Source organism: Mytilus californianus, unplaced genomic scaffold (genome assembly GCF_021869535.1).
Source record: "Mytilus californianus isolate M0D057914Y unplaced genomic scaffold, xbMytCali1.0.p SCAF_6, whole genome shotgun sequence".
Classification (NCBI taxonomy): Eukaryota; Metazoa; Mollusca; class Bivalvia; order Mytilida; family Mytilidae; genus Mytilus; species Mytilus californianus.
This window is the reverse complement of record NW_026262712.1, coordinates 12,659,165-12,683,938: the sequence shown is the minus strand read 5'-3', so window position 1 is coordinate 12,683,938 and position 24,774 is coordinate 12,659,165. Positions and strand designations below refer to the sequence as shown.

The window sequence follows — 24,774 nt, the reverse complement described above, 5'->3', positions numbered from 1 at the left end:
GATTCCTCTATCAATAATTTATGAATAATACGACTGGTTTCAACAAGTGTAAACTTCACAATTAAAGCACTCAGGTGAGTCCAATTTCCTAGTTCCTGTGTCATCCACATGGCTAGGATCTTTATCATTATCCCTACATGTTTTCAATAATCTCATACTTTTTTCTTCGCTACTTGTTGCTGTTAAAGGCATTTTTTATACAGAATTGCGAATTTCAGATTGTTTTGTATTTGTTTGTATTAAATGCATCGAACACCAACAATGATTTTTTTTTGACAGCCGTTATAATGGTTCACGCAGAATATTGAATTTGTTGTCTCTACTAAATTGGACCCAAAAACTTCAAACATGTATCAAATTGTTCTTTAAGTACTGAAATAGCTTCTTTAAAGTGAAGACAAAAACAGAAACTCAAAACACTGTCATAAAAATGCAAACATTCATTAAAACATAACTACATTTATTATCCACTGAAAATAACAAAAGAAAAATCTGCAAACATGTAAGTATACACCTCCTTGTACATGTTGTAATAGAACATGTAAAAATCTTAGCAGATGTGCAGTTAAATATTGCCAAAATGTCTGTAGTAGAACATGAGGCATCTACAGTGGCTGAAATGGAAGCTCCTATAATTGAATTGAAAAAATATTAATACAAATATCAGCCAAAATGAGGCCTGTCGTCAACCACTTGGCTAGAGTGAATGTGAAACTTAACGAAGAGTTGCACAAGAAATCAACACTGTGTATTCCTTCTAACTATAAGATGTTTTCAGATTCCAGAACTATTGGTATTATGTGTATGTGCTGTGTATCTGACGACCGTTTTTTTTTTTTTTTTTTTTTTTTTAAACAGCAGTACGTTATAATATTGTATTTATATATATATATATGCTATCATTTGCAGAATATAACTTGACCACGGTATGGTTTAGATAAATCACAGTTTAGACTGATTATTATTTGGAAATAATTTGAAACTTATCTTTGTATAACCCATTGAAGTAGACATGCTATTTCTTTCGCAGAAATCCTGAGACATTGTTTTGATTTTTCTTTGGCCGTGTTGCCGATCTGTTAATAAAGATATATCCTTACAAAATTAGTTAAATTACTGGTACCATTTTATTTTTCACCAGAATCGAGGCAAAAATCTTCTAAAATCTCAATCTTATTAACAAAAAATCAAGAGCTTTATAAACGGATAAAACACCGGATAGACGGACGGGTTTTTGTTGGAAGAACTGCTAGTATGTCTTTCTTGTATATCTTTGCCTTATATCTCTTTAAATGCCTTTAAAATTGGCATACATTTATATGAAGGCTTGTATGTCCGTTGTTGGTGCCTATTTTCATTCAAAATATACAGATAAGTATACATATCGATTGATCATAGATGAATATACAAAAAAAGAATATTATAATTAAAACAAATTCAAATTATAACATGTTAATATGATTCCATCGTGAATTACAAGTGACAACGTACCTATATCCATGCACAAAACAGGTGTCGAAGTAAAATTAACGATTGTCTGCTTTTCAGCTAAATTGAATCTAGATTTCGATATTCCTGAATAGCTTTCACTTATATACATCCATCTGAAAGACAAATGGAAGTGTGATAACTTGAGATAAATAAAGGTGGAGTTTCAATGTGTGTTTTTTTATATATGTGTTGTTACGCTATTTATAATCAATTAAGAACTGGTCAGGTGATACTAGGTGAGGAAGATGATTTAAACCTGTGATTGCTACTTAAATTGATAACATAACACAATACCCAATGTTTCATCAATTGCAAGGTTGATTAATTGTTGTCAATTCGAGTTCAGTGAAAGATAGTTCGAGCCTGAGAACAAATTTATCATTAACCAAGGGTAGGATGAACATAGTGATTCTATATACTTAAAATGTAATTTTTCGTTTGTGTTTTCCTTTTTTGTATGGACCGTTGCACATGTTGTCAGTTACAGACATAGGATTAACAGTCACGGATATAAACACAAAATATGTCTTCATTCGTTTTCAGAACTGATCCCAGTTTTGTGTACAGAAGGTTTGTGGTTACCTTAAACGATGACCTCGCCTCAAGATACAATACACAAGGTATTCTCTAGTGAAATGTTTATCTACACAAAGCAATCCTATAAAGACGTGTTCATTAGTGCACATTTCAGAAAAAAATTTATCATCCGTTTTGAAATGTCCGTTATTTTAGTTATGGATATTTGTGTGACCTAAGTGTTAACACGGAGTACGTTCCGAATGGGGGTTAATGTGTGTAACTCTTTTCAAGGGAAAAACATACGTCTGAAGCTCATATATTCCATGGGCATTAATGCAAGATATAAACAGTTTCTTTATCACTAATTTCTAAACCGCTATGCACAATCGCTCAAATATATTACATATCACTTTCGAGTTACTCGAGATTAATTGATAGATACGCCTGATCTGCGTCTTTTGTATTTATTAGTCCTCTTAATCCCCGCGATTGTTCAATGTTTTATGAGGGGATGTGATCTTATCCTTGATCTATATTAAAACATCTATCCTACTCAATCACAAAAATATAACCATTCACACATTAAGTTATGAACATGGTATGTCATTGCTATGTTTAAAAAGACATGACTGAAACAAATATTTGTTCTTAAGGTTTACCCAATATCAATGTCTTGCTCAATTCTTATCAAAAATACAATACCTGCTCGTAACATCAAGTCGTATCACCCAAGGATATATCAAAGTTGATATAACAGTCATATTAGATCCATCTAAATTGCATCTTGAGAGTTTGTATCTGAAATCATCAACCCAGTAGATATGATCATTAGCTGAATCAACAGCTATTCCTTTTGGAAATGTCGCAGTCTAGACAACTGTCTGTAATATTCTGTTATGTGAGGGATAGGGAAATCTATATAAATTAAAAAAAAACATTTCTGAAATTTCAAAAAAGTAAAACAAAAAATACCGAACTCAAAGTAAAATTCAAATCGGAAAATCCCTTTTCAAATGGCAAAATAAAAAGCTCAAACACATCAAACGAGTGGAAAACAACTGTCACATTAGCTACTTATATCATTAACAAACTCTCTACTATTTAAACCATGTTACAAACAAACACATTTCATTTTTTACATCAGAGCGGATGTTTGTAAGTAACAAACAATATTGAAGCGATTGTTTTTTATCCAGATAGTCAGAAGATGCTGCCACTAACTTGAATCATTGTTGCAATTTGGAAATCAGAGAGGTTAACATTTCAAAAAGGGAATGTAGTCCATACGCTTTATATGATTCATTCACATTTGCTCTTCAGTCATAGTTGTCATTTGTCTCTTCCCTGTAATCCACTAATGTTTTCTTTCTTTTTAAGCTTGTTCAACTTAACAGAAGTATTATGAAGTTTCTATGAAAAAATCATCCTTATTATTTGTATCTCAATCTCAAGTTTTTTGTTATTCAAACACACATACTCTGTTCTTAGGACTCATAATAAAGGTATTTCGCTTGACCAATATATCTTATGTTTATTACTGTGAATGTTTAATATTATTACATTAAAATGTAGCCTAAAAATATAGATAAGTAACAGAATCTGAAGCGAAATGGTTTATCAAATAGGGTTGCTTAATACGTTTTCAAGATAAAACAGTCAAAACAAACACTCCTAAACATGAAAAGTCGTACCCGACTTTTGGATGAGATGATTGCCCATTTTTGGACTTTTTTTACGAAAAAATGTTATCAGTGGCAGAGGTGCAAATTGTTGCTATAAACAGATCAATCGTTTATCTTTCTGCAGGCGGAATTTATGCTCAGGCAGAAAACAGATCCACATATATTTGCACCTACCTCAATCGCTTGTTTTGAGAACATTTTCTTTTAATTTAAAAGATTTACAAATATCTCTAAGCTACATACTATAATATAAGTATAAACAAATATATAAGATGCATCATTTTTTCACTTATATTTAAAAGCCCATAGAAACAGATGTAAACAATTCAGATATAGTAACTAGGCCAATTTTACACCCTGTAATAAAGAGCTCTATTTCTTTTCTTTTTTTTTCTTTTCAACTGGATATCAGCCTGATTCATGATCTTCGTATTTGGCTATTTGGCTTTTGTTATAAAATTTGATGAAATTCATTATTAGTTTCAAGCTATTTTTATAGTTTATTGATTTAAACCCACGCTATTTTCGACCTACAGATTTCGTGAAGAATCATTGTTGACAGTATTAAGGACACATGATAAATCTAGTCGGATCGGATACAAATGTTGGACTTGTTTCTCAGTATAATTGAAATTCCTTAGATAATTACTGTTTGTTTTACTAGTGCTAATTTTGTATAAATAATAACATTAACGATGCTAATTTTACTGCACCAAATGGGCATTTCGACAATGAATGTGTCTTCAGTAATGTTCGAGGCAAAACTATTTGCAAATGCCAAAACCTAATAAACATTTTGAAGAGCTAATAGTGTTAAATTAACTTTAATTGTTTTCTACAATGTTGTATACTATGTCTTGTTCAGGAGTTGTCTTCCCTAAAAGGACTGTCTGTTCAACTCTTTCTTTGTAAATAGTTGTGATTTAATCATTTTGTATGTGACACTTCAATTAATTTTATTAACGAAAAATTTACTTTTTTAATATCTTTCTAATGATAAGTATATTAATACGAACACTACTTTTACAACATGTCAGAAAATAATACAAACTTTAATTTAATTTAATTTTTGTGTATCCAGGTGACAAAGTGCGTCAATGTATTCGGTAATTATATACTAATGTTATATATTTGGCTCATAGTTAAGCAGAATTATTGATTCATGTTTTGTTGTTCAATTTTTTAGCTCCACTTTCAAATGATACAAGAAAACAAATAACATGATTATTTTTGGTTAAAATTCCAGAAGATGCCTAGATATAAGTCTATCAAAATATTCATATTATTTCTAAATATACTAGTATCATTTAATCTCTTGAACTTGTATTACTAAACCAATCGATCCAGTAAAGTTAACAAAAAGGATCATGGCTGTTTTAAAAAATTCTCACAGTTAACATCATGCACAAAAAAGACATACACATTCACATTCGTTGTGCATTAGGTATCAGTCTATCGGATACCAGTATTTCTCGATATTCACAAGCATTGGTTACAGCTGACCATTTCGTGGAACAAAAACTTTATACATTTTGCTTGACATAAAATATGAAAATAATGATAAATGGCTTTATATACGTTATATGAAAAAGAACCATGAAGATTAGAATACAACGTGTTCGAATCGAGATATACCCCAAACAGGAGCCCAAACAGAAACTTAATATGGGCACGATGGTTACACAAATAAATAAATAGAAATGAAAGACCAATATCAGAATTGAAATAAACGGATGCATGTTAAATCAAGACATCACATTTCAATGTGTTTTAGTCTGAAGCTGTAGAACAACTTTGTAGCATTTGTCATTACAACGATAACATTGGCATGGTCCGTATTAAATCATTATCTGTCGTATTATAATTAAATCTAAATATAACAGAGACAAATTCAGTGTTTTAAATTTTTAAATGTTTTTTGAAATGTATTTTCTTCGGAGGACCTAAATCGTTTATTTAGGTCCTCGAAGAAAATACATTTCAAAAAACATGTTTTTTGTTTTTTTTTCCGTGGATCTAATTGTTTTAAAAAGAACTATCCTTCTTAAATTGCCAAAGTCGAAGGTTCTGAATCACCAGTTAGAATTAAGTTTGATTTTGGTCTTTTTTTCACAAGAGGTTACCATGTCCACGTGTGCCATAAGAAAATTGATACAAAACTTTTTGTTTTTTAAATTACTATATAAACAGACTGTAAACTGACTGTGAATAACGCCGTATTCTTTCCCTTAAAGAAGCATTCTTATACATAGATCAGTGAGTTTAAGATAATTTCTTTAAAGATTTGCCTGTAAATTAACGTGTTTTGTTTTTGTTTTTTTTATATTCGAGATTTCTAGATAACTACAATATTTGTTCATAAGGAAAACCAAAGATTCATATATATTGGTTAACCACGATGCGAAGCATATTTTCTAAAACAGTACTCCGATTCTACCAAAAACGTATTTGAAACTAGGAGATATCTGTTGTATTCATATTCGGGTCAATTCGATGAAAGTCTTAACAAGACAGCTGTTGTAATGCGAGTTTTAATTCATGTTTTTTATAAAGTTACTGAATACAGATTAGGTTGACAGCTATGGAACATCTGTGCCACATATGTACATATTTGTCAAAGCCATAATTCTGCCTTAGCGATGAGACCCCCTAAATAGGTGTTCGATTCGAAAAGCTAGATGCATACAAATATTTGTTCTGAAACAAATGTTAAACCTTATGCCTGAAATCTGAAATCTGAGATTTCCAAGCTTAGTGTTCGTTCTGATGGTTCTGAAAAAATTAAATAAACCCACATAGGTTTATACAGTATAATAATCAGCATACCGCATAATGTCTCCTTGCCCAGTTTTTGGAAAATATACATATCCGTTTCCATAATTGTAATCCAAGGCATACACATTACCTTGTACATCCTCAAACAGTACAGTCACATTTCGTGTAGCAACATCAAATTCCTTAATGGAAGGATAACTTGAAAACAAAATTTTTCCAGGGTAAGCTGAAAATACATCGGTCCAACTATGATCTAATATGTAATATTAACAAATTACTTCATATATTAATTAAACAGAAAAATTAAAATCATCTTATCAATGTTATGGGGAAAAGCATGTGATTTTGCCAATAATAAGATACATACAAGTTTAAGGATTATCTCAAATAAATGTTGTTAGCAACATAATATTCACAGAAGTATTCCATAGATATCAGAGAGCACAACTAACAGAACGTTCACTAAGAACACTTGAGGCAAACAGATTTGAAGGTGAAATCAAGAAAAATAGTAACTTATAATCATCATGAAAAAAGCCAAATTATCTTATTGTGGTAAAGTTTGCCTAAATATTCATGTTTTATAGCAACCAATGACCTCACTTTAAGTAAACAATACATAAATTTTGGCTGAATTTTTACGTAGCACTGAATAATCTTTGGTCAATATCAGATAAGATTTTCAATGCAAACAAAAGTTGTTTGAAGAGAACGAATTATGTAAAGTGTGAACCAATGTCACATTTTACTGGAAACCATCTTTATTAATGGATCTTCATTTTGAAATAGCTCATTACTGATTTTTTTTTAATTGTAAACTGATGAGTCAGACATGTATTACATGCAATGTTGGTGAAAACAAAGTAAACATTTCGCACACTTATTTTTCATTGTGTGGTCTAAACTAGTAGAATTTCATATGTTTTTACAACAAAAGATGTTGGTTCTATTTCATATTGGTGACTCTGATTAAAAAAAAATAAGGCATGAGGAAATATTCATATTTGGTTGATTTTGATTTCTTTATTGATGTAATTGTTTGTAAATTTCATGATATTGAAAGCGAGATATTGTATCTTCAGAAGAAGGGATTTACTGGAAAATAAAAACATTTCGGTTGACTTAATCAGACTATTTGAATACACTTTAAGACATAATATTACTAACTGTAATGCAAATAGTAGGGTGTAAGATGTATAAAAAAGGTTTTCCAAAAACAATTGTTAAAGGATGGTTAACTTGTTAAAGATTTCATTCAAAATATAATTACCTTTGTGTATTCAATTTGATGATTTATGATGATATGTAGTTGATCATTGTTTTCTGAACAGTATTGAGCTATATTGTGTATTGTGTTGAATATTTAAGAAAGATAAACAAAAATGAGCAAGTTTGAATAAATATTTATTATTTAAGAAAAATAAGTCTATATAAAAAAAAAAACCAAGATAAGCAAACCGTTTGTGCACGTCTCTAAAAACATTTCAGAAAAAAAACTATCTAGGTGACACAAAATTGTTTTATACAACACTCATTATTGATTCTTCGCATTATTTATAAAAAGTAAATAGTGTCACTTGTTTACGCTGTTAAAATATGTATTATGTTTACCGTTTTTATATATATCTGCATTTTCACAAAAATCGTCTTGTATGAGAAATTTACCAATAATACAAGTAAAAATAAAGGAACAAACTATAAGATACCCTTATAAAGTATGTCAAGAACACGAGTGTCAGCTCAATTTACTATAGTAATATGAAAAGTGTTTATTTTTGATTCAATGATTCTAAACATTGGTATGGATTTTTTTCATGGACACAGAATAGTAAATATCTATTATTTTAATAATTTGAGAAGAATGCAGTTTTCTCAATCAATATGAAATCCCAGTTGCCTCATCTTTTCTATAAAAAAAAATAATCTGCTGCAATGATCGAAATGGATTACTAAAGTAATAATAACTAATTTCAAAATTTTACAAGAACTAATGCGAATTCAACACTATTTTGATATTTTAACGGATTAAAGCAACATCAGTCTCACGTGTCAGTAGTCGTTCATTGTAAGTCACTGTATCAAAAATCTAAATGATGTGCCAAGAGGGACGAAAGATACCAGATGGACAGTCAAACTCATAGATTGAAAATAAACTGACAACGCCATGGCTAAAAATAAAAAGAAAAACAGACAATTAATAGTACAAAAGACACAACATAGAAAACAAGACTAAGCAACACGAACCCCACCAAAAACTGGGGGTGATCTCAGGTGCTCTGGGAGGGTTAGCAGATCCTGCTCCACATGTGGCACCCGTCGTGTTGCTTATGTCATTAGCCAACTTAGTTCATGTAATATATATGATGATTTATGGACTTTGGAATAATCTAAATGATAGCATATAGAATCACAAACAAAGTGTCCTAGAGACGATGAAGTCGCTATCAAATAAAAGGTTAAGCGAGTTTTTGCTGATATGCATTTGAATTTCTTTTATTCTATTATTATGATGGATAAAATAATCGAATGCATTTAATGATTCTTCAAAAACAACACTAACGGTTGAGTTACGTACCACCCATACCTGATACGTAGTAAATCAGGAATCTGTAGCCTGATTTATGCTGTCGAACAACGTTTATCTATGGCTAGATAAGAAATACAACTGTTGGGTAGTTCATGTAGGTACTGCTACTGCAGGAACGAGTATCATTGTCAATCGTATCAGACGTCGTATGTTGTGTTAAATTCATTGTAAAATGTTTAATTGACTCATTCATTGCCTGCCTATCTTAAATTTCAACAAATATTTCAGGACCTATTTTTTTGTTTCAACGCAGTATTGCACCGTTTATTACTACATGATGACTAATGTAGGCGTTTAGACTAATTGTGAATGATAATTACATGTATAATGTAACTGTGTCAGAAAAAAAGAATTGAGTAGCAGCTTTTTCTTTCTTCTTTATATGACCATATTTTTCTCAAAAGGTTGAAAATAACTCGAAACTAAATTTAAGCAACAGATCAAATAGAAAGAAACAAACATAAATCGCAACTGTGTATCGTGGTTTCAAATATCAAGCTATTACATGTAATATGCAACATTTTACAAATTCATTACTGGTAGAATGTGGTTCATTATCTGTATGTCATAATCATAATGGTCAATTTTAAATTTATATTTTTTTTTAAAGCTCAATAGTTTTGTTAAACATATAAAATATGCCCTCTAGACACTACAAGCCCTCATTACGTAAAGCGTTTTTACTAATTTGATATAAAAGATGCGATTGAAAAAAGATAGAAAATCTTTCAGGACACAAAGTGTGCAAAGAATTGTAAACTGGTATTCGAATCAGTACATAATAGAAAAACAAAGGACAATGGGTATCCCAAATGTACAGGTAAACGCACACAAAAAGCAAAGGGACATCGCTTTGATTGCTGTTCTTCATATCAGATTCACTAGGAGGCCTTCAACATGCAGCAAAACAAAACTATCATGTACGTTATCAAGTCGTATATTAGTATACAACTATGATTAAATAAATGTACTTATGATTCATTAGACTATTTACTTTCAAAGTTCCGTTTAGAGTAATGCAAAATTTAAGGTTTTCATGTCGTATAACACCCCGATGTGTGTTATGTGACAGAAAACCCTTAACATATGCGACACCTAGCTAATATACGATAAACATATAGTATTGTCTGCAAAAAAAGGCAGGATCTGTATCCTATTTTCCAGAATACATGTAAGTGATATATTCTTTTCTCCTGTGTTTAGGTTTAATACGTCCCCATACTATTTTATAATGTGAAATAAACTAAATATTCAACTTAAATGTAAACTTAAGAAATAATTGTCCCTTAACAAGAAAATAGTATTGAAATTTCATGTAGCAATAACATTAATTGCTACGCTGTATGAGATAAACAAGTGACTTTCTAATTAATTGATAATGTTTACTTTATATGAAGGGAATGGGTTGTGTTTTCTCTTGTTTCATGAGATACTTACCGTGAAAAACCATATTATTCTTTCAACTATTCCAAATAATTGTGTTTTCTTTTGTTTGGAAATATGAACAAAAGAAGTCTCTTTGAAATTTACTACATTAATTTTATAAAAGGTGGATGCTATAGTATTGTCTTGTTTTATTCCCTTTTAACCGTGGAAAAGCAGATTACTTATTCAACTATCAACAAGATTTTTTTTTCTTTTGTTTGAAAATACAACTTTTTCTTCAAAAATCAGGATAAAATATTAACCCCCAATTATGAAGTACAGGGAATTTCCTTTACTAAAAAAGAGTTTATTCAGTCATTTAATAGATTATATTTTTATATATATATATATGTATATATATACAAATGAAAAAAAATTGGAAACTCCACAAAGACAGCACAACATTGTAGTTTTCTGGTATTTCAGTAAAAAAAAAAAACAACAGAAGAATGGATGGATTCTTCCTGAAACATATTTAAGACGGAAGATTAAGAAATAAAACCATAATTGCCAGCAGCACAATAATACTATTAAATGAATTGAATGATTGAGCAAACTATAGCTTGCATTTTCATGAGGGAACATATTGACTCACACAGGTCGTTTTTATATCTAGTAGCACATTTTATTTTGAAACTTGGTATTTTCCGACTTGTTTCTTCAAATGGAATGCCTATCGTTCTGCAAGAAAATAGCTCCACATACATGCAGGTACATAACTGAGGATACACAAGGATATCGGACGTGCATGCTTATCATGCATACAACTATCACAAATAGTCAAAATAACGTGGATCTTATAAGGTCATTTACAGATAGACAGTTTTCTCATAAATATGTTATTAAATCTCCATAATGCCTACAACTTGAATACCATACAAAATAATACTTACTTGATGCCAGAAGACTACAATGAAGTAAAATACGCATACAAAACCAGACTTGCACTTCCATTGCCGTCAGTACCAGGATTTCTTCAAACTTTATTTGACAGATTACGGTGAATCCTTCGGTTTGTATAATTTGATTATGTAAGCGTACTTTTATTCCAGGCGTATTTTTTCCGACATATCAATTATCACTTGTTAGAAACATGTCCAGGCAGTTTTCATGGTAATTCAACGCAAGGTGAATATCTTAGTCACCTTGACGATCACGTTTCTCTTTTGTGTACTAATTGTATCCTTACGTTATCAACCAGGTATAGAACTTTAAGTTGAAATTCTATCTACTTAAAAATAATTAGACATATCTAAATAGACACACACACTTAAAATATCGGGTTAAAATAGTATAAAAAAAGAATAAGACCAGCGAGCTACAATAGCCGACTTGTCTAAGTAGTCCAACTACTGTAGGTCTAGCCTGTAAACCTTGAGGTTGTGAGTTAGGTGCGTTCAACTCAAATTGATAAGGATTGCCAGTTTTCCTAAGTAAGTCAGGACACTCCTGCTTGCTACACCGATACACACTGACAGCCACAACATAGTTGATAGTGCTGAAAGTGGCGTTAAACAAAAATTAATCAATCATATCGTATTTACTTTTAAATTGCCATTATTGGCTTCTTTTTTCGCCATGCCGTTGTCTGGTTAATTTTAACTTATGTGAATTAATCCCTTTGGTATTTTTTGTCTCTCTTTTACAGCATGGATCACGGTTAAACTTTGTTCTTGTAAGGCATACTTTTTTTCTCTTTCCAAAGGACCATTTCATTCATGTGTCACTCTAATTTAGTCAACGTTTAATCCCGGTCAACACATTTTGCGTTTGGGTCCTTGAAGCATGACGTATCGGCCAATGGACGATAAGGGAGACCTGTTAGATACTTTTTTTTTAATATTTTATGTAGAGGTTCAAAAAATTCGATATTAGGGGTTTTCACATATGGAAAATGCACAGACTAATTTTTGCACATTAAAATTACAACAACTAATTTGATTTCATCTGAAATATAAGGTTTCTAGTTGTTACTGACGATCCAGTTGAAACAAACATACACCTCAATAAAATGTTGACTTTGATTTGATATTAATTTGTAGAAATTCTCAAATAAAGATATGACATCTGTTTATAGTGTAGTTCGATTATTAATATTGAAGTACTACCTGTGGCGTTTACTCAAAGTTCATTTAAAAGTGATGTAAACAATTGTTACATTTTATCCTATCGTGCAAAACTGGGGGCAAGGGAAGTAGAACTGATAAAAAAAAACTGGGTGAAATTACTATTTAAAAAAAGCGACTTACGGTCACAGTCATGTCAATACTTTTCAGCAAATTTCCTCTTGTATTGTCATTCAAGGAGGCAGTACTGTATGTTTATATTTTCACTTCATATCTCTGTTATTATGTTTTTCTTGAATATAAATAAGAAGATGAGGTATGAATGCCAATGATAGAACTCTCCATCCAAGTATACAATGTATAAAAAGTAAACAATTATAGTTCAAAGAACGGCCTTCAACACGGAGCCTTGGCTCACACCGAACAGCAAACTATAAAGGGACCAAAAATGACTAGTGTTAAACAATTCAAACAGGAAAACCAACGGTCTAATCTATATGAAAACGAGCAACGAGAAACACTTATGAACCACACCAACAAACGATTACCACTGAACAACAGGCTCATGACTTAGGACAAGTGCATACAAGTGTTTGAAGCACTTTTTAAATGAGGGCTAATCGTTTTGATAGGAAATGACTTCATCAAGGTATACAAATAAACTTTAATTGAAGTGTGACATTTCAATAGTTTGTTTAGAAACATCTTGATTTTTCTTTTAGCTTTATTCTGGAACTAGAAATTGTTCTATTATTTGTATTCTCAAAATTACTTACTAATGTAATTCTTTTTAGAAAAATATATCAGCATAAAACAATCAATCACACTTAAGTTATGTGTAATTTTAACGTTCATAATACAAAAATCCTTCATAATAGGTTAAACCAGGGTTAACTCTAGAAGCAATTTTCATAACTATAATGATTTAATGTTATGGTGTTTGGAAATAAGACTTTGTTATTGTATTATCCCTTTGTTTAATGTTGAACAAAAGGGAGGAAGGAGATATATTTCAAACTTATTTTAACAGGAACTTGTTGTCTCTTGTTGAATTATTACTTTTCAATGCCGTCCAAAGATATTGATCAAAATCTGATTAACAAAAGACGTAGTTATTTTATTTTTCTATACCAATAGTCATTTTGTTAGTATATTAATAGAAAAAAAATAGAGAGACAGTATGTGCTGATTTTACCTTGAACGATTCGTCCGATTTGCATTGTTCACAATTTTACAAATTCTTCAGTCTATTTTTCCGTGTTTACACGTTTTGGATATATAGACAAAATGTCACACCGTGTACCTTAGCTGTTAGTAGGCAATGATTGTTTTGCAACGTATTGATATCGTTAAAGTCATATGTCATCTTTTTCTGATGAATATAATAGTACGACACTTGATTTGAACGATATGTTTAATTTAAGGGGAAAATTGAATAAACAAACGACTTTGTTTACGAGATCAACACTTTATTAAAAATAGCCAAATGTTTTTAATTGCATTATGTTTTAACTGTCATTCAAAAAGGGGTATACGAGGAGTAATGTATATAAGGCCAGGTGCAGATGAAAACCATTATGTGTGTATAGTTATGCATGTTCATTATCTGTAAACAAACATTATCTACGTAGCAGAAAATGCCACAGCTTTCATTTTTCATCGAATTATTATTTCAGATAAATGTAGCAAAAATTTTAAATAGAAAACTCTTCGAATTGTTCATCATATTTACATTCACGATTGTATGGGAAATATCTTTTTCGTGAGAAAACTTTTTATTTTTCAAGTACGTGTCCAGACAATCAACTCACTTATAATCACAATTTTGACTCGTAGTAGTAATTGTTAGTTTACAACAAAACTCGACACCACGCCTTCCGATTAATTAAAAACACTGCAATATTTGTAATGATAATTCACAAAACCGCCTTTCATGAATGTAATACAACGTTCCTAACACTTCATGGCGTGTCTCCTATCTATTAACATTGAACATACAATTAATGTGTTCTTTGATACGACACTATATGCAGATAACCATATTAGACTTTGACGTTATAAAGTTTAATGTCTTATTTGGTATGTTTATTAAAAATCATTAATTTCTACTGCAACGGACCATAAGATACCTGTTGTCATCAGAAGTGGCTATAAAGCATTGACTCCTAAGTTCATTTCGAACTCCTGAATCACAGACAAATAAAAAGCTTGCCCTGTTTACAGATATTTTTATCAATATATCGCTATTGTGCTTATACATAGAAATTCAATGAGAAAAAGAAAACTTCCTCTTAAAAAGAACTTCTTGAAGTTCACAAAATAGCTCGTTCTTTTGTTTGAATTCAAAGAAAAAAGATCAAAAAAAAAAAAAAAACAAAGTCATGAATATATTCCATCGCATACATATATACAACAGAAAATTAAATCACGGGTGTTGTAAAAGTTTACATACATTTAACTTCATTTCTTAAGATATCTTAAATGTATTTAAACTATTCCTATGGTTAGATTTAAACAACACAAAAGTGCGATTTTTGTGTTAATGTATATCAGAAAGGTATTACATTCGTCACTTTTGTGAAATTTGGCGTGAACGAAATAATAAAATAAAACAGTAATCAGTTTCAACACATAATTAACATGCATTCAGATTGCAAAACACAATAACCCTTAAATAAGATTAGGCTACACTTTATGTCGTTTTTTGTTTGCATGCTCTCCAACGTTCATAATAGGTTTTGCATATCAAATGTTTCGGCCTCAATCATCACTGAAGAGGTTTAGTTTATAATGAGATAATTTCATTGGTGCCATATTCTGGTATAGTCCATTTATTTGATGAAACAAAAGTAATTCGTCATTAACATACCAATACTTATGAATATTCATTATTCCATTTATTGATATGAAAACAATAAAACAAGCATTGTTCCCACATGAAATATGATTAATAAAAATAGTTGATAAGTAATGATTGGTCATATTGCTAATGTCATTATTACAATATAACTTTGATTGATATTGATTTTTCATAGTCCTATGTGTTAATATAAAAACACTAAACGAATACGTCCAGGAATGCAACATCACTTATACATAATTTAAACTGAAAGTAAGTTTCGGACATATGCTAAATTTGTAATTCGCGATGCACCATGATTCAATTTGGATTATCTCTCTTACTCTAGACAGACAATAGCTCCAAATGTATTTTGTATATAACACCCTTTTTCGCTGTCGAATCGATATTTGACTAGTCGTTAGAAAGGAGTAAGCCGACATATAATTACTGACACAAATGTTTAATGATCAATACAATATAACCGAATTTAAATCAACGCCTACTAATACGATTGTGATAAAACATTATTCGATTTTGAAGCATTTAGCTTACACAATGTAATGAAATCACCTTCAGTTTTAAATGTTTATATATATGATGGAATGCTTTGTCATGACGTATAACCACTGAAATCATTCATTTTGTGTAATGGAAATTTAATTTATTTCTAATTTTTACATTTTTCAAAATTCTAATACATTAGTTCATTATTATAATTATTGTAATTTATTTTATTAGGAATAAAAGTAATACAGTTGAAGAGTAGATGCCGTATATTATGGAATTGACGGGGTCTGCGTCACCAGTAAAACTGCATTTTCGACCGTAAAATTCATTTCAACGACTGTAACTATATATCTTCAGGACTGTCTTTCCTTAACATCAGATATGTGAGATATAAACACACCTTTACAAAGAGTTGACATTAGTTCATTGAGGTTCGAATCTAGTAAATCCCTATTGCATATACAAAACTAATTGAACATTACCAATAAGACCTTCTTGAACTCACAAAAGAAAAATGCCATATGCCTCGACAAGGTAGGCGTGTCTTCATATATACGCACCATCCGGTCTGCAAACTCAGACGCAGTCAAAAAGTAGCGATAAGAAATGGGACATCATTGGTACATTATAACAACATAGTTTCAAAGGATGTATTGATAAAATATGGCCTAATAAGCCCGAGACAACTATTTTGTACATCATTTTAACGGTTCATAATTTGTTTTGTTATATGTAAGTTTATATACAACGTGATAACCACTAACATCGTTGTGAGGGTCGTCAGTTGTTTTGTTGATAAAAGTCACAACCGCGTGATGCAGTGATTGTAAAATACGAAATCTGTCTATGAAACGAATTGAATAACCTCTCGTTTTATAATGATAATCCTATCGTTTACACATGCTGAAACGGTTAAAAAAAGGCACATTAAACAAGTTAAAAGCACAACACGATTTTATGTGGTCAATTTCGTTTATGCATGGAGTAGAATAGAACAAAACACGATATAACCGCAAATAAAAAAAAATGAACGAAACGCGCAAACAGAATGCATGAAACACGTTACATAAACAGATAATAATCGGGAATGTTGAGTGGTTCAGCAGCCGTATTCTTGTTTAAATTTAAAGACAAATCCAAACAAATATAACGCAAAATAAACTAGATAAAAACAAGCGATACAAACAAATGATGCAATTTTGAATCGTGATATCGAATGTTGAGCTTGTTTACTACATCTTTAAAACAAATGGTTGATTATGATCCCGTGTTTATCCCTTATATTTATGTCATTAACTTCGTCGTCAAATTTAGATATACATTTGACCTTTTTTTATAAATTTCAAAAGTTCATGTCAACGTACAAAATATGATCGCATTACCCATACATGATTTTTTATTAATTCGATATAAACGATATCCCCTTAATACAGAAAGAAAAAGATTCAAGACGCATACCAAGGATTGTGAAATGTCATTTGAAGCGTTTCGTTATGAGTTCGTATCTCAATTTACACCAAGATGTCGTTAAATGAAATTGGATACCCTGCATGTATCATGTCTTTCAATAACAAATCGTCAAATAGCCGAAATACACCACTCCTGAATTGCAAGTTGCATACGTTTACAGCACCACACGCTTTTATTCAGTCAAGTTTGTTTATGAACGAAATTCAAAATAAACGAAACACGCAAACAGAAAGTATCAAAAACGTCACAAATACGAAAAAAGGGAATGTTGAGTTGTTCAGTAGATGCATTCTTGTTAAAAGTTCAAAGACAAATCAAAACAAAAATATCGCATTACAAATCAGATCAAAACAAACCGATACAAACTAATCACACAATTTTGTATCGTGATTTCAAATGTCAAGCTCTGTTACTTAATATTAAAATTCATAACTGTTTGATTCTGTTCCCGCCCGTTGACTCAGTATCTTGATGTCATTATCCTCGTCGTCAATTTAGACATTTATTTAACCTTTTTGTTACTTCCATCATTCTTTATAACTTTCAAAATATGACCTCCAATCTGATTACCCATACATGTTTTTTGTTAGTGAAACGATAAAAAAAACGATGTCCCCCACCAAAAATAACAACTTTCATGACTCATACAAAGGATTATGAAACGTCACTTGAATCTGTATTTTATGAAGTTGTATCTCAATATCTAGCAGGTGCATGTATTTACTGTATAATCCTTTTAATAGTTACCTTCCATATTCCGTAAATATAATATAAGAATAGGTGGTATGATTGGTAATGATCAACTATCGACCAGATGACGTTGATTTTACAACTATGTTTGTTTAAATTTATATTTAGCTTGCGAAAATAAAACAGTACACAAGGATACTTACACGATGCCAGTATTGTGCAATGCAGTAAAACACACAAGCAAAAGAGAACGTTTACTTCCATTTCTATCAGAGCTAGGATTGTATCAACCTTTATTTGACTGAATATGTAAACGTGAATCTTCGGGTTTTAATATAGACGAAATAATATGTTTACGTAAGCGTATCTTTCCAACGGTGTTTTTTTTTTTTTTTGCTGATATATTACATATCACCAGGATATTCAATCCGCAAACAGTGTATTTATAACTTATTGACATTTAATCACTACTACAAAACGATTTAACATGTGAAAATGAAAAAGAAATATTGATCAATTTCTTTTGATTATTACATGATTTCAAATATCTGAAATACCAAATCATAAATAGAGATACATAGGTTGCACATACTTAGACATATTCAAGGTATCCTCGTTAACTCCTTTTTCTAGCGGCACCAACCGTTATATTTTAAGCAAACAGCTACCATTTTAGTTGGGTACCTGGTTTTATTGTGTGAGTCTTAATATAAAAAAAAATTATATCACTGCACTTGCCGGGTGTTCAGTCATTGCCTCCACTTTATCTTGTCCAGTAAATTGTCGGAATAGACTCAAATTGTATCTTTGTTTACAATATGTTTTTTATAGATACAAAGATTATATTCTTCGTTATAAATGCTTAAATTTGATGAATTTTCCGCTAGGTTAACATGTTATCTTTTTGAAGGCTACTCTTTTAGTTTTTCATCTGAACACAAACAGGATAAAATGGTGCCTATCTTTCAGTTGGTTATCAATGCAAACTAAAAAATATTTTTTGATGATTGAATTACACGATTAAAGATGATTGTTAAGCAGTATAAACAACTGATTACTCATTTAGGATTATCTATTGTCCTTGATAAACATGATACATGGAAACAAGTGTAGATATACTTTTGTGTGAACTTCATTTTGTTCTTTTGAACCAATGTTTGATAGAAGAAATATAGAAGAATAAAGAAAACACTGGTGATGACATGAATTATCATTGATTTGGTCATAATTATAAATTAACTGTTTACCACACTTTGCATTTTTGAAATTCTAAGGCTTTTCTGCCTTAGGAATAGATTACTTTAGCTGTACATGCTCTATTTGGCAAAACTTTTAGGTGGTCCTCAATGCTCTTCAACTTCGTACTTTATTTGTCCTTTTTAACTTTTTTTGATTCGAGCGTCACTGGTGAGTCTTTTGTACACAAAACGCGCGTCTGGCGCAAATATAAGATTTCAATAATTATAGATAGCAATAATTGATAATAATTTAATCACTCAAATTGATGCAATTAAAAGTTGGATTAATTATGTTTAACACTTAGATATTTTCAAATTACTAGAAAATGTATGCATGTTACAAGTTTGCTTGCAGATTCTTGTTTAATACATGATCTGTGTAAGTATATTTCATTTAGTAAAGATAGTAATGTTATTAAAACATGTTGATTTATAACAGCTTTTCCGAAATAGTGTTAATGAAGACATTTTTGTTTTTAAATCAAGAAACTAATTTTGTTTTTAAATCAAGAAACTATTATTTTTTTTTAAATCAAGTAACTAAATTTCCTTTGGGTAAAGTTAAATTTCGATGAATTTTGCTAATTGTAGATCATGTGTGGTCAAATCGCATGCGTGTTAGGGTCTTAACGAAATAGATAAAATAAAACATATCCTCAATTCTGAAACAAAACAGGACACTAACAAATAAGGCTCCTTTTTTAAAAAGTCACTAAGACTGAGGGCAGTGAGTCCTTGATAATATTTGAATCTCTTATATTTATATATGGATTCAAAGAAATCATTATAGTAGAAAGTGGCTGTATTGTTTATTTTCATTGTTTTACTGTATTATATGTATATCTTGTATAATGTTTGTAAGCCATTGGCGTAAAGTGCTTTTTCAATAAAGAACTTATATATGCCTTGACTATCAATTGTTGGTATTAGTATTCATGATCATGTTAATCTTTGGACACACGAATTAACAGTGTTAATTTCCTTTACTAGAACTGGGTCACTGTTATTGGGCTGAGGGTATCATCAAATTAGTCTGTGCTTCGGTAATGACAAAACTTCTAACAACTTTCGGTAAAATTTCCGTCGTTTTTCAAAATAAAAAGAGTAGTGTGTGTATCTGTACAGAAAACACTGTCTAGTCATTTGTATCTATATTATTAGCGCTATACATTATCTTTTTTTTAATTTCATTCCAACCCCCCCCCCCCCCCCCCCCCCCCCCCCAAAAAAAAATACACTGTTCATGTAATCATAGATTTCCCTCATGCAAAACCCTTTTCATGATATTTGGGTTTTCAAAATTGGCACAAGCATACATTTCTAATGGAAAGGAAAACACATGCAAACATTTCAATGGAAAGGAAAACATGTTCTAATTTATAACAACTTGTCCACTTTTTCCTTTTTTTCCGCTGACATTATAAAGTTACTAAGTTTCCAACTCAGACAAAGATGACCTTCGATTAATTTGACTATGTATGATCCATTGTGTTCACTCCTTGTGTTTAAGGGTTTATACATACTCGTCCTCATTTTTGATCGAGATAGATTGATAATAGCTTCTGGGCGAATGAATTAATAGTGTTAATCTCGTTTACTACAAATGAGTCGATACCACTGCTGGTAGACTGTTAGAAGCCCTGGGACGGTAATGGGATAACTTCTTACAACTTTCGTTTAATTTACCGATGATATATTAAGTATTTTTTTAGAAACCAAGGTTCCGACTCCCTGCGGAAACGGTGACCATAGACGAATTTAGCTGTTTTAAGTTCCCTTTTGGTCGCGTAGCACTTCGTGTGTCGGTTCTTACTCTGGTTTTCTAACAATTTAAACTAAAATAACTTATTCATTTTAGGAAGGTATTTGAAAGTTAGTTAATGTAGAGCTGAATCCATTTCAAACACCAATTTTCGACTATTTGAGTACTTAAATGTGATCTGAGATAGTCCATTGAGAACATCTGTTTTTAAAGTGTGGAAGGATTGCGCAGAATTTTTTCCGCATTTTTTTTTGTTTTTATGATTTACAATACTTATTAGGTGTATTGCGTATTTCTTGTGCAGTATGCTTAATATGTACCAGTTTTAGGGAACTTATGACTGTACATATATTTTATGTTAAAAAGCAACGTGGGAATGTCTACATAATGAAGTCTGTGTTTTCATTTCTATCAAACGTCATGTATGCGCAGACAGGAGATTGCGAAATCGAAAACCTATAAAAGCAAACAGTTTGAATTGATCGAAGGAAAAATTGATATTAGTTGTCGAATTGCGCCTCTGGTGCAGTAACATTGGAACCCTTAATGCTACTTTGATAAAACGTATATGAAACTAAGTGATGAACATTATTTTAGTAAGATTGAAATATATTTATTACATCAAATAAAAAGTATTGCAGTACCATCTAAATCCATAAACAAACATCTATCATTTTAGTACTTAAAAGTATTATATGAATTTATTAAATGTTTCCTGTGATACAAAATTCCTTTCATGTGCGATAGGAAATTTTACTATCGCTATGCATTACGATCTTAATTCTTCATGGGTTTTTAAAGGTACGTCAGCAAGTGTATACGTGATTTGTTTTAATGTGTGTCCTACTTATATTTAATCTAATGTCATATTCAGCTTTTCGATCGATAAAGATTTAATGCCGTAACGAAGGTATAATATCAAAAAGTGATGTTTCGTTTCTTTTGTTAGCTAATAGTTGAGTTAACTCCTCAATATTATTGGGAATTCTAAAAATTTAATGTTTACATGACAGGAGGAAACTAGTTCGCTCTTGGTTTAATATATCAACATTTCTTGGAAAAACAAGGACAAGTTTGGGTAGGGTAAAAAACAATGCAATAGCCATACAATATAAAACAAAACAACAAAAAAATACTAGTATTGTTATAGTGTTTATTATCAACAGAATGGCCGAGTCTATAGACAATCATAATGTTAAATTAGAAAGAGATCATTGTCACATGTGGAGCAGGACCTGCGTATCATCCTTGAGTACCTGAGATCATCCCCGTTTTTTGGTGGACTACATATAGCTTAGTTTTTAGTTTTCTATATTGTGTTTTTTATATGGTTGTTTGTCTGTTTGGTCCTTTTCATTAATTGCTATCGCGCTGTCAGTTTATTTTCGACTGATGAGTTTGCTTTCTACTTGGTATCTTTTGACTTTCCTTATCTTTTTTACTTGGTTAAGTTAAACACGGCAGTTATTTAATTTAGGCAGTTGTAATTTTTCCTGTTTGCCGAAAAATTGCCAAAAAATGTCGGTGTTCGGCTATCTTGCAAAAATTATACAGGCCAACCGGATTAATAGCATATCTATGTGTTTATGCTATTTATAAACATAAACATATTTATTTGAACAATAAAAAAATTGGAGATGTGGTTCATGTATGATTGCCAATGAGACAATTATCCACCAAAGTTCAAATAAAAAGAATGGTAGTAAGTATAGTCAAAAGTACTGCCTTCGAAAATGACAAAAACTCATACCAAGTAGTCGGCCATAGAAGGCCCCGCCATGAAAAAATATGATACAATTCAATTAAGAAAACTAACGTTCTAATGTATAACAAAACAATTTACGAAAAACAAATATGAATAATGAACCAACGTCAACTACTCAAATACAGAATCCTGACTTGAGATAGGCGCATACAGAATGTGGTAGGGTTAAACATGTTTGTGAGTGCTCAACTATCCCCTAACATGGGACAGTGGTGTAACAGCACAGCACAAGAATAAACTATGAAAATCAGTTGAAAAGGCTCAACTCATCAGATCGATACAAAGCAGAAAAAAACATCAAACAAAAACACAGACCGGACGTTGAAGAGTATGTATCCATCCCTCATCCACAAAAAAGGCACTTAGTACAAATCTGATAGTACTCGCAGTTGCTGAAAGCTAGTTCAAAGCCAATAACAACTTATAAAACAAATCATGTATCTAAGACTAAAATATCGATCCGTACACATCCAACATCCAATATATTTAGTGTAAAGACGTCATTAACAGTCAGAGAAACACATGGCCTTGTGCAATGAGAAAAACAAAAAGATATCGAATTATTGTAATACCGTTAAAATGGATTTGTGTATAACAATACTGTTTAGTATGATTTCAATTTACAGATAACAAAATCAATATGTGTACCAATAAAACAATATAAAACAATATACAAAGATCTAAATACAGTGTTGAATTGTAAAAAATTTTAAATTGAGTTTATTTGAAGGATTGATCCGAGCTTTGTAAACAACATCATCTTAAAATTTAGGATGTATTATTTCGTCTGGAATAAGTTGTTTGGAGGTACAGCCAAACTTGCAAACTAAATATTTGTATCTATGAAGGAATGTCGTACAGGTTTTAAGTAATTTGTGGTAACACAATGACTGACTTATTAATTTACCACTAATACATAGATTACGCTCATTTTAACGTGTCCTACATTTTAAAGACACGATATAATTTAGTGATTTGAAATCCCACCCTCCAATAATTGTAGCAAAAACTATTATAATATATAAACATATAAGAGCTGTGTCTGTTATTTATATTTCCAGAATGATCCTCGTACAAACCCTATTGTGAATTGTCATCTAAGAAGTTTATGAAGAACATCAAGTTAATGTTCTACCGTGTACCGGTGTTTGACCATTGTTTACTTATATATTTGTTCCAACAATTCGCAACGTGTTTGCTATTCTTATGCGGTATTTTGATAGATCATGGAATCTAGTAAACTGTAACTTGTATGTGTATCACCTTTCCATCTACCATTTCAGTTTGGTTTGACAATTGAATTATATTCGACCACTCTAGTTCAATCTGTCAAGAAAAGGATGAAGTAAATATCTATTATGATAAGCGCACCTGTATTCTTTATATATGTCATGCATTTTGAAAAATGTCATGTTGGTTGTTCTTTATCAAATGACTTCAGACATATTTGTTAAAGCATTTTTCTATTTATTTGAATCTTTACATGAATAGGCAAATAAGGAACCTTCATTAAGATTAATGACTACTACAGAATAGCACAACTTTGATGTATTATTTAATATCAACTTCTTTATCCGACTAATATAACCAGTTTTCTGTTATCATAGAAATTTTATCAAAAATTGTTGACATGTTGATAAAATTCACACAAATACAGCACTATGCAAGACTTTAATATAACACAATTTATCCTGTTTTAAGTTTCTACTTCTATAAAGCTTGATTACTGATTATAGGATCTATTCATCTCTCCCTGACGTCAAACATGTACTGGCAGCGCTGCATCACACTCAGGTGAGATGTATTAAAATGAACAGTGAAAATGGGGATATAGCTTAAAGAGCTTTTGTGATTTTTTCCTTCTTTTTTCGCGTGTAGTACTGCTATGTAAAAGTTCATGTGTATAAAGTATGGAAAATAATCAAATTATGCGAAAAACGAGACATGGTGAATTA

General features: G+C 30.9%; 1 long non-coding RNA gene across 1 annotated transcript; it reads right to left on the bottom strand.

The window, feature by feature from the left end:
• Positions 1–426: 426 nt before the first annotated feature.
• On the bottom strand, positions 427–6,539 carry LOC127705217 (uncharacterized). The gene is made up of 3 exons (XR_007983751.1): positions 6,519–6,539; positions 2,713–2,925; positions 427–1,604 (listed from the first exon to the last, which is right to left on the bottom strand). It is a non-coding gene; the product is annotated as an uncharacterized LOC127705217 (long non-coding RNA).
• Positions 6,540–24,774: the final 18,235 nt, after the last annotated feature.